General features: G+C 33.4%; 1 protein-coding gene across 1 annotated transcript in view; it reads left to right on the top strand.

Moving 5' to 3' along the window:
* LOC123688810 (serine protease filzig) overlaps positions 1 to 19,066 on the top strand; it is a 55,143-nt gene that overhangs the window by 21,173 nt on the left and 14,904 nt on the right. The window lies entirely within an intron of this gene.

Below are 19,066 nucleotides of genomic sequence, written 5' to 3'. Positions count from 1 at the left end.
GATGATGTGCACCTGAGGACCGACTATTCCGTACAGGTATATCACGTTGATTTATGCTATGACCCACTAACGTAAACTCCAATCTCTAAATGCCTCGATCGAAAACGAACTTGAGTCATTCGTAAGGCGGCTGAACATTGTGAGAAATGAACTTCAATTCGTCTTCCACTTTCACCAGCAAATCATGATGGGCTTTGTGACCAGTTTCATCTAGGATTGTTATGAATATTATGAGGGAAATTTGCATTAGCAGTAATAGTACAGATTACAATGAAATATATTTTTGATGAAGAGAAATCTTCAAAAAAAAAAATAACCCAAATTATTTGAGCATTATTATTAGTAACACGGACTTCTCCGGAAAATATTTTTTCGGTTCAGCTCAGAAGTTGTGAAGGATTTTTCAATAAGAGGTTTAAAAAAAAGACATTGAAAAAAGAATATATTTCACGAGAAATCGAAGGATGTTTATTTTATTGTGAAGAAGTCATACCTTCTTCTCGTTAACAATGGAAAACGATATCAGCCATGCGAGTGTATGTCCTCGATAACTTCATGAATTCCATCTTATAGGTCTTGAATCGATTGTGGAACATTCGCAAAGACCTCACTTTTCACGTGGCATCAAAGGAAAAAGTCTAAAGGTGTTAAATCACAAGATCTCTGTCCCCATTGATTGTGATATCCTTTTGGAGGAATAACATGGCCAGTAAACTTCTCTTGCAAAATTGTGATTGTTTCGTTGCTTGGGCGGCACATGGCGCCATCTTGTTGGGAATAATAATCATGCACAATCTTCTAATTCCGACATTAAAAATTATTTATTATAGTTTGGTAGCCCAATCCATTCACCATAACAGCTACATCAGCCTCGTTTTCGAATGCCGAAAAACCGCATCAAACATGAACATTTTGGTAGTTGAGGATGAAGAGGCTTTTCGATAATCAAATTTCGGATTTTTCCAAGGCCCAAATGCAACAATTCTTATATAAAATATATTAATGAGCTTATTGGAAAACCCTTTACTCCTGTTAATGTTTTTTTGGGTTTATAGTCAGGGCGTTTGAAGTTTTTTAAAATTCAAACATAAAACTGGAATATTCTACGAATTAGCTATAAATATTACAAGAAATGGAAATTCTTCGATAAAAGAAATATCATCGATATCATTCTGCCATTCAGCTGTGATGTGAACATCCACTATGTCTGTACTTGAATGGATGAATAGAGTAACAGAGCCTTCATCAATCTCCATTGAGGGAGGACCACTTACTCTTGAGAAAAGGTTGAGAAATGAATTTTACTGGGGATCGCCCAACCCCTCTCGTAGGGGTAAAAATAAACAGTTTGGTTTCTGAAGCGGCCATGGTATAGTATATCCAAAGTCACTTGAACTAGTCCATAAAAAGAATTGGCCAGATATCCCTTTGAAGTAGACACCGCGATCCGCTAAATACCGGGGACATTTGAAACTATTGTTAAGCAATCAATTCATTGTGGTCACAAAGGAATTTCTGAAAAGTTGGGCAATCCTTGTATATTCGAAATATTTTGGCTCCTCCACGTGACTTTGGATATATTATACACAGTTATAAAGCCTACACAGAACAACAGCCGGTTCTTCTTACTCGAACACGGTCTAAGCTTATGGTAGATTCACAAAGACCTAGTAGGGTTGGGATAGAAACCATAAACGAATGAATAAAATGGTTCTTTTAATTCAAACGAGCTCATCTCGATCTCAAAGTGACCTTAAATGGTCAGGAAGAAAATAGTTGGGTAATATTTAACTTTCATCAAAAATTTGGGAACTTATTCAATACCTTAAAATATAGATAGAAAGAACGGAAAGTAAATATTCGTGCTCGATCTTGAATACAAGATAGATGGAAGTTTAGTATAACCAATCACAATCGAGCCAGCCGATTGTGAGTGGCAGCTATAGAATTGAAGAATCCTGATTTAATTGTTGAATGCTTTATTAGGAATACTTTTTTCATAACTTCACAATAGCTTAATCATCAAACTGAGAAAAACATTGACCCTTTTGAAATACGAAAGAATTTTTATGAATAAATCACATTGTGAACTATTTTTGGGCATGAATTGATAATTTCGGAATTAATCAAATTATGTTACGCTACTGCTATAGTGTCCCGTCAGACAAGGAGTTACAAATGTTGGCATCAAAACAAATGCATCAGTTACAAGGCGATTTCCGTTCCTCTTATTAATGTTCTAAGTTCAATACATATACTTGTATATTCAAATAAAATTGCAAGGTATTATTTCAATCACTTCATTTTTGAGCACTATCTCGGAGTTGGAAGCTTCAAAGTGCTTGTCAATACAATACACTAACTAACTAACTAATGCACATATCTACTATGATGCACACATACAAACTAAATAGAGACCCAGTCGAATCTGTTGGAATACTAGGGTATTTTTTTCGATATTATCAATGATTTTGGTGACTCAATCAAGGAAAATTCTCAATAAGAATCAAGCGAAACTTATCGTTTAAGACCATACAGTCATCGTGGCGGATTGATATAGCTTTCTGTTCGGGGAACGAGTTATCAAGAAGGGAGAAACAAAATGACAGAGTTTTCATTTCATTGTTTCGGAGTTTACACAAATTCATCTTGAACCTATAAATAAAAACGAAATTGTATTTTCACTGAATATGGCGAATATTACCTAAATATTCAACATTCAAATCGAAAGTTGATTACCATCTTACATTATAATTGAGTAGGTGCGTAGATACTATTTCGTTTTTATTGAATAAATATTTGAAGGGCTGCAAATCGCATCGTTATTTATTCAAGCTATCGAATAAAATGGGTTAAGAGCTACAATTCCACATGTTTATATAGCGCCCTCAAAGTTGTTTGTTTTTACAACACATCAATGGATCCCTCTAAATTCATCAATTGCTATAAACTTACCCAACAGAAAGAACAACGATACAATACATTTCGAACTTCACAAAATGATTCATCATTTTTTGTCATTAGTCATTATACAGAATGTTGGAACTCATTTGAAAAAATTTTATGTTTATTAGGCGAGTCATGATAGTATAATGTCAATTTTCTTCATTAACCAATCAATTTGTTACAATAATAATTTTTCCTTTCGATGTTCGAATATTGCTCAAATCATACCTAAACTATTTAAATGGTCGTTTTTTATTTATGTATTTATTTATGTGTAATACAGATGTGATACCTACAATCGATAGGAAAAGATCTCTAATACCACATCGAAGGGAGGCTGGGCAACCTAAGCGCAAGTGACTTGTTTTGCACCTATCCTATCTTCTCAAAGATCAATATCTAACCAAACTTAAAATCTCTTCATAGCTTGAACACAAAATCAAAAACATATGTATGTACACTTACAAAAAAAAAATTTTTTTTTCATCGAAACTTTCAAACGTTTATGAACCATAAAAATGTTTAATGTCGTACGTGTGACATGAACTCATCTCACATCGTCAATCATCTTGCCGAGAATTTTCCTTCTAATATTATATTTACCGCTGACGTAGGAATATAACATGAATATAATATTAAAAGGTTGAAAAGATTACGCTGAGATGAATATTTCAACGTAATTTCCCTTCTGGTGGTAGGAAATAGGAAGATTCTAATCCTCCGAGATTTTACTACGTTTATCTTTCTGAGCGCTCATCTTCGAACTGATCGCTCTATCATTTCATCACAATGTCTGTAATTTTCGAATTATGAGGAGGGAATGGTCTCAAATAATAAGGTTCGACCGTTCGACTCAACAATGATGAATCCCTCCACAAATTAGATATTCGGCCTTGTGAACACAAGATAAGGAAGATATCGAATTGAGGGACCTGCGAAATTGAAATTTTCAGCTTAGATTTGGATTTTGAATAAAGCAGTTAAGTTCGTTGATTGACAATCTCAGCTGTGGTGTCATAAATAATGTGCTCCTATTAATTTAGAAACTGCAAGTTTGATTGGAATGGAAATTTTGCATTTTAATCAAGATTGATACTTGAAACCCTCGTGAAGAATTGTAAGTTGATCGTGTCGTCATAACTAGAAAACATTGAAGAAACATATCGAGATAAATTACTCAATATTTCCGTGGCCATAAAACCGATAAAGTTGAGATTTCGGATTTTGATATTAAATATGAATTTTAAGCTTTGATTAAAATCTTAAGCTGATGATAAGAATCCAAGAAACTTCAACAAGAATGAAAAATGACTACGTGATTATACAGGGTGTCCGGGAAAATGTGAGAAATCTCTCGGATTCAGATTAAACATAAGAAAATAAGATGACAAGTTTTCATTTTTTTTTCTAGCGGCCCTCTCTACGGAGATACGGCCTCATAAATGGCGTCACTGGAAATCCATTTTAATGGAATAAATTTCAAACTACTCAATATAATTTAAAGAAAATTTGATAGGATGAACAGTAGTAAGGACCTCTTAAAATTCTGCCCTTAAATAATAATAATGAATTAGCTCTTTTAGTAACCCCTTAGTAACTATAAAATATAACGTGCTTTTTTGTGCCAAAACTGCATAATAAGAATCTTTGTAATTGTGTCGAATTCAATAACATAAATTAGAACTTTTTTGTTCCTTGAATGACTCTCGTATCACACTTTGTTGCAGACAAAAAAATTAGGATTCATGGTTCTTTTTAATAGAAATAAAAAAATTAATTCATTTCTTCTTTGTTTTTCGAAAACGGTTCTTTTTATCGACGATAAACAAGAGTATCTTTTTTTTAGCTTGATATTCAAGCTATCCAAATTTGTTTTTCTCTACTCCTTATCATATAGAGTGTTGAAAATCTAAGCATTATAATGTACAACCTAGTCCGTCCCTAGTAAACTAAAAGAGATAATTCATGTATGTCCTGTATATCCGATCGATTGAGATTTTGTCTCAAATTTTGTCTTTGTTTGTTTTGTGAAGCATGAATACACTAATGACAAGTAAAGCAATTTGCTAATTCAAATAACTAGACGCCCTTCCGCATTTACTCAACAACTTGTAGTCTATCAGATCAATTTGGCTCCTTCGTTTCCTATATTCAAAGTAAAATGGTACAAGATTAATCTGGAAACCTGTAAATTGACAACTTCAACCCTTTTAAGTGTACAGTAACGGAAAAATTAATTTCAATATGTTCCCTCATTCAAATGTTATGTTAGGTTAGGTTATAGTATTTGTAGCTTTTATGTCTATGTCTACCTTGAACATCCTATAACTTCATATCTAGCGTTGACCAAAATCTTTTCTTATTAAGGACATAAAGGTCTACAAAGACAATATTAACATTTGAAAATAACCCTAACCATTTTTCATACATTCAGGAGCCTGGCCCTTTGTCTACAATTATGTGAAAAGCAAAGCTTTATAATGAACTCAATATAACTCTGTTGAAAAATGGATGGAAATCATAAAGAAGCCAGTGTTCGAGTCACCTTTGCATCGAGGTCTTCTCTGCCTACTGCGTGATAGCATCTTCAAGAAGAAAGTAAAAAGTAAACGCTTCAGATGCGCGAATAATTTGCTTAGTTTCACATCGATATTCGCGCTATGCAAATGTTAGTTGAGTTTTATGTAAACAACGAATTGACATACATTCCAATATCGGGTAATTATAAGTCGATTCGTTGACTCAGTTGCCTATTTGAGGTGAAATTGCAATTCTCTCATCATCTCTCCATTTTCATTCCGTGTATTTTTAACTGTTATATGAACTCTCACCGCTGTTATAGGAAATCTTTGAAGTTTTGAAGGGAATGGTATAATCACTTTTACTGAAAGAATTTATAATCATTCGATAATTGGAATACCAGTCAAAGGAGTTCCACTGGGAAATATTTGAAAGAGATATTTACTCATTGAATTATATTTTTTAACATTTTCATGATGACTTCTTCCATAGGTAAAGGTTACTTCACTAAACCTTATATTATTTACCAAAAATAGTTCCTAGGGAAGGTAGAACTTATAATGTGTGGACCAACTCAATGATTAATATTCGTAATTATTCATTTTATGATTTACGAAAAAGATGAAATCTTCTCTGTGAGTTTCAATTGAGTTAAACAATAGTCTATTCTAAAACAAGTTGAAGAATTGCCTTCTTCAACGAGTATTAGACGATATTTTCTCTATTTCATTCGATTCTTTTGGAAAATTTACGAAATTCAATGAAAAATAAAGATTATACATCCTATTGACTTTTATATTGAATCTTAGCAGTTGGTGTGACTGTTACGAAAATTGAAAGATTACAGAATTGGAATTTGAATTTGAATCGTACGTTCCGAATTTTGGAATAATTTATAATTACGCATTGAATTCGTGAAATTATGTGTGTCGACATCGATTTAACACCACTAGAATAAGAGAAGTTGCGAATAATGTTGCAAATCATTTCACTTTATACAAATTATATTATATTGATAATTGACGTGTTTTGAGATTCGATACGATCGGGAGCCAGTCTAGACAATCACAAAAAGAAAAATATAAATGAAAACAATGCTGTAATGAGTTCATTACAGCACTGTTTTTAGTACTGTCATGAACTCATTACGATACTGAAATAGAGAAAATAGCATATTTACTTCAGGTGATTATGTGATTGTTGATTAGGTATGATATATCATAAGGAACCTATTTCAGATATACCTCGAGATATACGAAGATACCCAATCGTATAAGTAGGAGCAATATCCCAAATATTTCTCATTGCTATTTTTAATTTCATCTCATCAAAATCATGATATATACCTGCTATATATTGAGTTACTTAAATTGAGGATCAGTAGGTACCTAAAACACGAGAATCCACCAAAATTACCAAAGACATTTTACGTCAATCTCAATTTTGTTACTCCTTTCCTGTTGAAAAGAATAAGCAGAATATATCGAAATATTCTTCGGGGAATTCTTCCCCTTTAGGACACCGTCTCCCTATGGAGGTTGGTGATCTAAATGGCTAACGTTGTAGGTACGGGAAACCGCAGCTCTAAAAATTTCTGTCGATGTCCTTCCGTGCCACCTACGCAAATCCTTCAATCACGAGTTCTGCCTTCAACCAACTGATCGTTTTCCCTCAATTTTTTCTTCGGTTATCAGGTGGAGAATTTCGTATTGCCGCCTCTCATGATATGGATCCTAAATACTGTAATTCCATTTCCTTGATTTTCAGGAGGAGTTCTTTATTTTTCCCATTTATTGCAGAACGTCTATTCCGGTTCTGTGTTCTGTCCAAGACACACGGTGCATTCGCATGTAAGCGTGCATTTCGAACGCTTCAATACGTTTTTCTGTTTTCCCATCCAGGGTCCAGCTCTCACATCCGTATAAAGAAACAGAAAGGATTAGACATAAGACTTGGTTTAATATCAGCAATATAGTAACAAGTTTAGGAAAACCAGACAGCCATAAAATGTCTTACTGGAAAATAACAGCTAAACCTAGAATAGATATGTTATTGGAGTAGCTATATCAGAAGAAAAATATTATAAAGAAACTGTAAGTGACATTGATTGAAATTAAATTAACTTTATTTACGGAATATTTATTTAACACTGTTTCACTTACAACATGTGACATCAATGTCACTTATATTGATTGAGTAACACTCACCTGAATTTCACGAGAAGATCGCATGAAGATTCCAAGATAAGCTTCTCTTATTCGATATTTAAATTCTATAGATGCATTTAAAAAAGTAAAGTGAGGACATTTCAATATTTTTTTTAACTTATAGGTTGATCATTCGAAAATAAATCATTCGAACCGAAACTTATTATTGTCTATGACAATATATGAAACTGATTATTCAGTACAAAATAATTGGTTACAGAATTAACCGAGAAAAATTATAAGAAATAATTGCCTACGAACAGCATATTTATCGAAAATTTGTTCATCAAATCCATCTTGGATATGGATAAAATTACCATTATTGTCTTTGCGAATGAATGAGCTTTAACATATTGGAATTTCTGATCTATTTCGAAATTCTCCTGGCAATTGATAATCTATTCAATTGATTTTAATAAGAAGTCAATCGTTCAAAAATGCATCGGGCAAATTTTACCCAGCTACGATATTTTCAAGAGCTACGTATTTTCAAGAGAGAAAGAGAAAGAGAGAGAGAGAAAGAGAGAGAGCGAGAGAACGAAGAATTAGCACCTCGCATTATAGAACATATTTTGTAATATTAATTAGGTTTATCATATAATATTACATCAAATCTACTGACTATGCCAAAAAAAGAGAATCATTTTACATAATAATAAGGTGAATCCATGAATTCGTTCAGTGTAATGTAGGTTCAAACCTAGTCCTAATAATTAATATACATTAAGATTAATTACTCAAAACTGTGACATGCCTCGTAAATTCAGCACTTTACCTGAAACTGTCAACACAATATCATTTATCACCTTACAGAACAATTTTTTTCGGAGAAACGATAAATGCTAGTATCTATCGTGATCAAATCATAGAAGACCATTCTTCATTGAAATTTATCTTTTATTGGAAAAATCAAACTTTTTTATGAAATTTAAATTGTTTCTTTCTTGTTATTATTTTCACTGTTGATTGACTATTTTTCTTCATTTTTATCATACATGCTGAATTTTGAGTTTATTGTTCAAATTTAACTCAGGAATCATTAATAATATAGTTTGTTTGGGAAAATACATAATACATTAAGTTACAAATAATTTCACAGAAATTATACAAATAAACTTAATAACCACAAAGTCCGTGTGGACTGTCTGAATAGATTTTTCCGAATAACTTACTGAAAATTTCAAAGTATATCCAAAGTCACTTGGGTTGTCCAAGTTTCCAGAAATTCCTTTAGGACCAGTGAATTTATTGCGTAACAATACTTCAAAATAAACCCCGGTATTTAGCGGATCAGGGTATCCACTTCAAAAGGACCACTGGCCAAGCGTTTTTATCGACTAGTTCAAGTGACTTTGGATTTACTATATCTAGCACATTCCGCTCGAGAGTTATCGTGTACATATTTTTGTGTACGTGTTATCGTACACAAAAATATCAAATGAAAATATCTCCATAATCATCATGTGGATTTTGCCCTCTACGAAATTAATACCATGAGCAGTTTGTTGCACATTCCGTTCCATGGTTATTGTGTTCAGGGGGTCCTGAATTCGATGCTCACTGAAAGCAATTCGAGAACTATAAGACTTAGAGAAGAAAATCTTCGAGGGCCCCTATCTGTTTTATCGAAATAATAAGATATCAGAAAAAAAATTATATATATCCAATTATAAGGCGTTTCTGAAAAATGACTGTTTCAAATATTTCGCTTTATCTTGGTTTCTGTTCCAGATATTCGAAAAATTCTAAAACGTTTTTATGGTTTATATGATAGTCATAACAGATCTTAGAAATCAATTTCAATTTAAGAGATATACAGGGTCTTCCGAGAAAAGATGACCCCGTCTCTTGGACAGGTAGTAAACTGAAAAATAATTGGGGTTTATTCAGTAAGAAATTTTCGTTACACCGTCCGTATTCAAGATAATTGGAAGAAAAAAATTATATTCTTGGTAGGTATAAACCGTGTAACAAGCGCCTTCTATGAGAGTCAGATATAAAAACAAATTCAATGGATATATCTCCTTCCAAAACATATTCATTCGTATGAAATTTCATTACGATGTTGTCAGTTGTTTTTTTTCTTCAACGCCCTTTATCTCGAATACGGATGGAGTTACGAAAATTTTTTATTGAGCAAACTCCAATTATTTTTCAGTTTACTACATATCCCAGAGATGTGTTCGTGACACCCTATTTAGAGATAAGGTAAAAATGAAGTCAAAAAATTCAATATCCTTGAAACGGAATGCTCTTAAAAATATGCGGCTGAAAAACTGCGTTGAAAAATATAGTGTCCTATTCAAGAAACATCAACCCTCCTCTATATATATAAAACGGCAATTGATTTTATGACCTTTTATGAGTATTGTATGAACCATGATATTTAATTAAAAACGTTTTAGAATTTTTCGAATATCCCAAACAGATATAGTGAAATATTTGAAACGGTCATTTTTCAGAAACGCTGTAACTAGAGAACGAAACAATTGAATCTATATTTTGCTTTCTGATAATTTATTATTAAAAGTGATTAAAGTGATCGGAGGATCTTCTAGTTTTCGGGATGTTTTCAGTGAGCATCGAAATTGGGACAACCTGTACACTAGGTCGAGCAGTTAGCCCTGTAGGACGAATAAAGAGAATCGATTCTGAACTCCAATTCTTTGTCAGTGATTCAAACCCTATCAATTGAAAATTTGTTTCAAAAATACAGACATTTGGTCAAAATGATAGCCTGCTATTTTCATGGAAGAGACGTGCAAATTTACATATTCATTCGTCATCGAAACATTTCCTGAATGCATTTTCCGGATTCAAACTTCGTATTCACCGCGATTCTCTTTTATTTCCGCTATCAACTGGAGGCGGGTGCCTAGGAGCGATAAATTGAGTTTTGGACAACCAAAGAGTTGGCCGGAGCTATATCAGGGAAATTCAATTGTTATTCAATAAGATTTGTCGAGTTTTGACAAGAATTTCGTTCACAAATACACAAAACTTGATGTGATATAGGGCGTTATCGTGGAGAAAAATCTATTCAATTAATCTATCATTGAGCTCTCACCAGCTGTCACATATTGTTCTTATAATATTCATAGTTTATTGTCCCACTGTTTCAAGAGAATTCAAACTACCTAAATAACCCTGATAATTGAAACATAAATGTCAATTGGATATGAAATTTTAGTATAGTTATTTATAATACAAGTGCAGAAGGCATTGATATTCTTCCACGAGTTCAAAATTCAAAAACGAGCCACGAAGTGGCGAGTTTTGGAATGAACGAGTGGTAGAATATCAATGCCTTCTGCACTTGTATTATAAATAACTATACTAAAATTTCATATCCAATTGACATTTATCTTATGCCTTCTCTACGAGTATTATACATTATTTTCTCTAATTCATTGCATTTTCATTGAAATTAATGAAATATTCCCATAAATATATTTTAGTGATTTTTGCATTGAAAAATGTTGGTTGGCAGAACTGATTTCTTTAAGGCAAATTGATGAATTGACAGATAAAGCCGTGGCGGAAAGTTCGGAGTACCAACATAGAATAAAAAAATATAACCATGAAAACTGTGCGTTTCTGATATATTCTCGCACGATTTTGTTCTACAAGATGTGGAAGAATGAACGGAATAACCACAGAATTAGAGAATAGTTATTTATAATACAAGTGCAGAAGGCATTGCTATTCTTCCACGAGTTAAAAATTCAAAAACGAGCCACGAAGTGGCGAGTTTTGGAATGAACGAGTGGTAGAATGAGCCTTCTGTACGAGTATTATACATTATTTTCTCTAATTCATTGCATTTTCATTGAAATTAATGAAATATTTCCATAAATATAATTTAGTGATTTTTGCATTGAAAAATGTTGGTTGGCAGAACAGATTTCTTTAAGGCAAATTGATGAATTGACAGATAAAGCCGTGGCGGAAAGTTCGGAGTGCCAACATAGAATAATAAAATATAACCATGAAAACTGTGCGTTTCTGACATATTCTCGCACGATTTTGTTCTACAAGATGTGGAAGAATGAACGGAATAACCACAGAATTAGAGAAAACTTTTTTAAGAAATCATCAGCCATTATAAATGTGGTGCTGGAATTTATTCTGTAGCGTATCTTCAATGAACTTCACAATATAAAGTTCTCGTAGAAAATCAGGTCTTCTGGCTTCGATTAGGTTTTTTCTACCCTACAAGTCAATATATCTTCACAAATTGATTTGTGAGGCAAATTGGTTCTAGCAGTTATGACCATAAGACCCAAACGAGTATTTCAAATTCAATTCAATTCAATTTCAAATTCATTTAGTTGGCATTAAATTCCACGTACACGTGCTCTAGTCTGCTAGAACAACAACTTAACATCGACTTTAGATCTTCTCGAACAGCTGGTTTGTTGGAAAATTTGAAAAACTTGCAAAAAACGACTATAATATTTAGGTAACAAAAATTGTTTACATGAAAAAACCTTCACGATTTCTTTCTCCAAATTTCAATAATTAACTCCTTGCTATACAATCTTCTGGGTGTGACAGTTTCTTTGTCAGTTAGTATATATTAAGCGATTTTTAATTACTCTACCACTCATACTTACACGTTTTCGATGAAGCTTATTCATCCTTAGTATTCAGTTGCATTTCAAGTTCTTCTGCACTCTACATTACATTTGCAATAAAAATTAAAGAAATACGAATATCGAAACTCTCTATAGGTACCAACATTGTATGACATTATTTTTCTAGTTCTGCTACACTTGGGTCTTATTTGTGGTGATATCTTTACCCCTCAAAGAGGTATACCTAATATTTTGCAAATAATGTTAACATATCGGTTCAGACATATTGAATGATGTACCTGTATTTGAGAATACAGAGATACAGGGTGTTAAAGTTTGAAAAAAAATATCAGTTTTTTTCTTATAACTCTGGCATCATTACATTCATTATTTCAATTTTTGATTTTTAAGTCATGATAACGTAATGTTTCGAATTAGGTTACCGTCTCCTGCTAAAATAATCCAGTGGCGTAGATATAGGGGTGCGATTATTCTTTCCTCATTGAAAATCCCTACCCCTGTCTGTTTTCGGAACATTTTTTTCATTTCTGAAATCAAAAGGGCTTCATTACGAAAGAAGTTCCCCCAATTTTTTTTTAAGGAATGTACCCTTTTCGGGATAATCATGTATACAAATACTATCCACAAAATTAATTTTTCAAATTTTCTCATTAGTTATGAATGAAAGACCAAAACATTACGTAGTGTATCATGACTATATTCAGATGGCATTTAATTGAAGAGATAGCATGAATGAACAAGTATATACTTTTGTGGGTTGTAATTTGTTTATTGATGCGTACCTTACGAATTAATTGTATTTCAGAAACTGTTTTTCGTTATATTTTTCTGCTTCAATAAACTTATTATTTATTATATTTATTTATTATTTATATTTCAGACAGAATATTCATCAGACACTTTAACAATATTCACAAATTTTTATATTGTTTGAGTGTCTTTCAGAAATGTACAATTAAATGCCTTCTGATAGTGTTCTAATACACTACGTCAATTTTTGTTCTTTCATTTATCACTAATGGGAATATTTGAAAATAAAAATATTTGAAGATTTTGTGGATAATATTTTTTTTGTACTATATTATCTCGAAAATAGTAAATTCTAGGAAAAAATTCAGGAGACTGATTTTTTTCTCAAACTTTGACACCCTGTATTTCGAAAACGAAGCTCGTTAGGATATATACTTATAAGAATTCTTCTTATGAAAGAGTTGTTCTATTCGATGCCAAAGTTATTGCACCAAAATCTAGACCACCTGTAGTAAATAGTGATCAGTTTGAGAGAATTTCTTGACACTTCACTTGACATAGTGACAGATGGATTAGTTTATTTCCTTAGATTTTTATACTCAACACCTTTGAAACATAACTTCAGAAGATTATATTATCGTTGTTTTCCTCTAAAAATTACTACATTGAACTGTTTTTTTTAATCATTCATTTTTAGACTTCAGGCAATGTGTTCTCAAGTAGAGCTAGACGTTTTATTAATTTTTACTCAGTATCAAACTGCCCAACCTATGTATCAAAGTGTCCCTTCATTGGGGCAGAAAGATACAAAACCACGTTCGTTGAAATCATTTCAACTCAAAAACCCATGAATTCAAAACATAAATTCTTTCCGTATATTGAAATTTATTTTTTCGGCAACCGTCCGGGAAATGCTCTCTTCCCGGACGCTTTTTCTCTGAGAAAGTAGCATTTCCCGGCCTAGTCCGGAAAGTACGTACTTCCCGGACTAGGCCGGAAAAGAATCACGTTGTTTGTGTCGTTCTGAAATTGAAAATCTTGATAGGTATATTTTTAATAAATGCAATTGATCATTACAATAGCAACCGAGAAAACGGCTGACAGTTCATATGATATTAGTTGTCAACAATTTGCATGTTTTTTGATCGAAATCGTAATAAAATATGGAAAGGAGCAGCGATAGTGTTATTCTATACGGTTGCCGAAAAAATATTGTACGCAACACGCCCGAAAATGGTTTTTTTGGACTCACAGACTTCCAGCACTCGCTTACGCTCGTCCTGGAATTTTGTCTATTCCTCCAAAAAAACCCTATTTTCCGGACTTGTTGCGTAAATTACTATAGTATGATACACGCATCAAAACAAATACACAAATCTTGAAACATTTTTGTTCACGTACAATTCAGTAAATTTTTTGTGTATAAATCTGCCCCGCTTCCGCCTTTTATTCTCACAGAAGCTAATCTATTCATCTCCGAAATTATAGGCCGCTCAATACTGACCTGAATGAACGCATCTTTTCATTGCTCGTCATTTACTTCTGAATTTGTTCTATGCTTTGAGCAACGAGCGGTTAACGTATCCGAGAAATAACAGGTCGATAATTAGCACCATCTAGGAATTGATGTATAACGTTATCTACCGGTTTATTTTTCACCTACAAGAAACGCACACTGATATTAATTCAAGAATTTATCTATACTCAAGAGCACAAAATGGGTAGTGACACGCAAGTTAACAATTGTATTAATTATTAATTGAAATTATTTCTCGAGTAGAATTAGAAAACACGTGAACTGTTCTCTTTTTCGCTTAGCCAGTATGTAAGTGCGTTGGTGGAATTACTATTGTTTCACAACAATGTCACAAATTTTATAATACAGAACTAAGAAATTGTAGTTTCCATAGTTGGTAACGACATTTTTGTTAATAATCATGTTAACGGCAGCTAGTAGTATAAAATAGGAAAAAATATATTTGTTTTTCCTTTTTTTTACATCGCAATAGATATTGAACATTCAATACGAAATACCCAATACGATCAGCAGTTCGTGATGAATCATTATGGATCGTGCATATGATATTACTTATTCATGAGGCATTGATATGTTGAGTGGCATACTTCTGAAATATTTGATCCAGAATTATATAAATCGAACGGTACCGTGCTGTCCAGTATTGCGCAGAGTGCAGCGACATCTTACATATTTGCAAAGGCACCTTTACTTCCTCATGAGTGCCAATGCCTCATAGAAGTAAATTTTAACGGATAAGTGAGGCTTTTAAAAAGGATACATGGGCTGAACGGTCTTTTGGAGAATATTGAGTGAATGACGATCACCAAAAGACTCGATTTGAAGTGCAATTTTTGGACGCTTGTATCTGGTGGCAGATTCGTCGTAGTGGAGTGATTTCCTGAAGGAAGTTTTTCATTGGTGGAAGGTTTACCTCACGATAGAGTTGGATATTGCCAAAAACCCAGGGCGCGTTATTGAACATCGTTGTGTAGTGTTCGAAAGTCCAACACGTTGAAGCATATGAAAAACGGTAGGACAGACAATGATTTTATACAAGATAACTTTATTCTAAATGGACATGTTGCTGCGACGAGACACCAGCGGAGACCTAGTGGAAAATACCATTTTATCCTTTCGAACTGGTACTTGTTTGAGAGATTCTTCTGAGATGACTCCCAAGTATTTTATGGGGTATTCCAGGGATATCACGTCTGTATATTAAGACAGTTTGACTAATCTCCGTGGAGCCATTCAGTGCACCAATCTCCCAAACAACAACACAGCACCTTGTTGGACTTCGTCTCTCGGTAACGCAAAGAAACTTCATGCACTGTATTTCCAACTGCGAATCACTGCTGAATCTCAAAAAAATCGACACAACTTTGAAGCGGTCGGCGACTGGTGATGAAAAGTGGATCACTTACGGCAACGTCAAGCGAAAACGGTCGTAGTCGAAATACGTTGAGCCGGCGAAAACGGTGGCCAAGCTTTCAACTCAGAACTGTACTGTCAACAATTGGACCTTCTGAAGGAAGCAATGGCCCAGAAGCGGCCAGATTTGGCCAATAGGAGAGGAATTGTATTCCATCCTGACAACGTCAGCCCACACATTTTCATAGTGACTCGTCAAAAGCTCCGGGAGCTTGGTTGAGAGGTTCTTATGCATCCACCTTCAACCAAGTGATTACCATCTGTTCCTCTCCAAGGGGAACAATTTGCTGGTGAAAACTTTGCTTCTCAACAGAGTTTTGTAAGTATCGACTGTCTCAATTTTTTGCCAATACGGAGGAGGGCTTCTATGAGAGAGGCATATTGATTTTATGGCAACAAGTTATCATTCTATGTAACTATGGTGATTAAAGCCTTGTTTTTCATGCAAAAATAATAGTTTTTTTTCACTTCACCTTATATAAAGAATGAAAGCATGAGTTGGTGTGCACTCGGAGCTGTTACTGCGATACTAAAACATAAAGTGGCAGTGATTCAAATCACCTTTTTTGCTGATATTCGATAAACACGCCAGGAGCATTATTTATCAATATTAAGGACAGGATCTCTTCTGAGGAAGTTTGGTGTTTCAATCCGGGACCTCTGATGGAACCATCAGTGAAGCAACTCAGTAGTTGCTGCTTTATACACTTGCAAATGTAAAATGTAGGAGCTCGTACTCCTAAGACGAAGGTCTGGAGTTCAAGAATCAGACCGGATAAGAAATTTTCTGGTGACGGAATGTATTCAGCAACAAAAAATGAATAGTTTAGTGCCTGAAGTGGCGCTGTAAAACAGTAACAAAGCTTATATAGAACGTAACCAGTTGTTTTGACAGTCCTAAGTCAAACATGCTCTGAACTTCTCAGTTCTACTGGAGTATAGGAGAATCGGGATAAAAAACATTGAAAATTATTCCATTTTTCTGAAAGGATTCCCAAGAGAGCTTCCGAACTATGTATCACATGCTCTTTAATCTATTTAAAATTTAAATTTAACTAAGATCCTTCTATCTTCGAAGGAATTGTAACTACATAGTTTTCGTTATTCAAAACATAAATGTATTTGTTTGAAAACTGTCTCAAAAACATATGAGACACCCAGTAAATTATTCCTATCAGATATATAGATTGCTTGAGTTATTATAGATATTCGAAATTTATAATAACTGAAGAAGAAATAAGTTTAGGGATGCCGGGAATATACAATCATTCTTGAGTTTCAGTATGAATTTTCCGTCATAAACTACCTATCCCAACGTGTAGAATATATGAAGGTTTTAAGATGCTATATATTCAAATTTATCAAATAAGCCTGCGGATCATCCTGTCATTTCCAATATATCTATTTAGTAGTGAAGGTTTGACTGGCAGTAAAAGAGATGGATAACACTCGCCACTGAACAAATTTTGACGGCATCTCTGACATAATGAGGAATGATGTGTGGTAACAAATTCAAAATTCTAGCCATCAGTTTGAAATCAATCAGTATTACAGTATTAGATTAAGTGGTGAACATTAGAGTTGTTACGTGTTTCTTTTTTAAAGATGGGTGTTTGTTATTAACTATCGAATTAAATTCAATCTAGATTTTCTTTACTGAATATAAATCCCCATATAATTTTTGCGTGATCGATCTCCAAAATAGGGAAAACTGATTTCGCATAATCAGATTGCACATCCTTATGAAGAACAATTCCGTTTTTCCATCAAACAGGCCATTATTTGGTAAACACAAAGACTGGCAACTTTTTAAATAGATTTGAGAGTTGGAGGTCTAAACATTATTTTGAATTCTCAATGGACGGAATCTGCCTGATGGAAATTGTCATTTGATTTTTGAGCGCAATAATTGATCAAATACCCAGATATTCGAATAGAAATTCAGAATAAAAGGGATGAATCGGATTATCGAAGCTTCAAACATTTTTGAAATGTAAAATTTCGCTATCTCAGAAAATATTTGTCAGACTTTACTAAAATTTTGTATTGATCCAAAGGTTACAGATGAAGTGAGTTATCAAAACGGCAGAAAGTAATCAAGTGTTTCTGTTCTGATAACGCTCGAACTTTATTACATCTTCCAAAAAAGGGATTCATTTCAGATTTTTGCAGAAAGGTTCTAAGAAGTGCTAAGAGAAAATAAAGCCAGAATTTTCAATGGTTGTTCATGGTGAAAAAAAGCACTTTCCAATTAGTTTTGAAAAATTTGGAAATGAACAGATTTGAGTACATAATTTTCTCCTGCCATGATTCCTAATATCGAAAGTCTATCGAAACTGGAGAAAATAAAAGATATTATTAGGAATAAAAAAACGGTTCGCTTCTGAAAATTCAGTTGTTCTCGCAGAATGCATTTCTTTTCTGTCAGTCGACCTGTGTGTCCGCATTCATTGTACCAGCTTTAACTTTACAACTCTCATTCTTATGAAATTGGTGAGAGTCCACCAGAAAGGTATAAAAAATTGAGCTCTTTCAGATGAATGGTACGTCTTGTTCATGTGCAAACGTGTAATACTCAAGATCTCAATATATCTCGTTCTACTAGATCGATATTGATAACATATCAAATTAAATTAATCGATATTGATGAAATTTGGTATAGGTATAGGGCGAGTATAGGGTTGGGACAAAGGTTGTATAAGAATTTTAGTTTTTTCGCTGCATATGCGAATGATAATGAAACTAGATAGAAAATATCGTACTGTTAAATGATTCCTTTTTAGGTGTCAATGACGATATATTATAATAAGATACATTGGCAAATGTATAATTCGAAATATAATGATCTGATCCCAGTAGCATTTTTTTTTTTGGAAATTATGCAAATGAACTCATGATTCAAGCAATAGTAATTTACGTAACAAGTCCGGAAAATAGGGTTTTTTTGGACGAATAGACGAATAGAATAGAATCGCTTACGCTCGTCCTGCAGGACGAGCCGAAAAAATCTATTTTTCTCAGTCTAATTAATATCATGACGATTTGTTTCATATCCTTTTTCACTAGGAATCTCCTCCGATTAAAAACGAAACATA

This window comes from Harmonia axyridis, chromosome 1 (genome assembly GCF_914767665.1).
Source record: "Harmonia axyridis chromosome 1, icHarAxyr1.1, whole genome shotgun sequence".
NCBI lineage: Eukaryota > Metazoa > Arthropoda > Insecta > Coleoptera > Coccinellidae > Harmonia > Harmonia axyridis.
The sequence above is the reverse complement of the archived record's forward strand: the minus strand, read 5'-3'. Positions and strand labels throughout refer to the sequence as shown.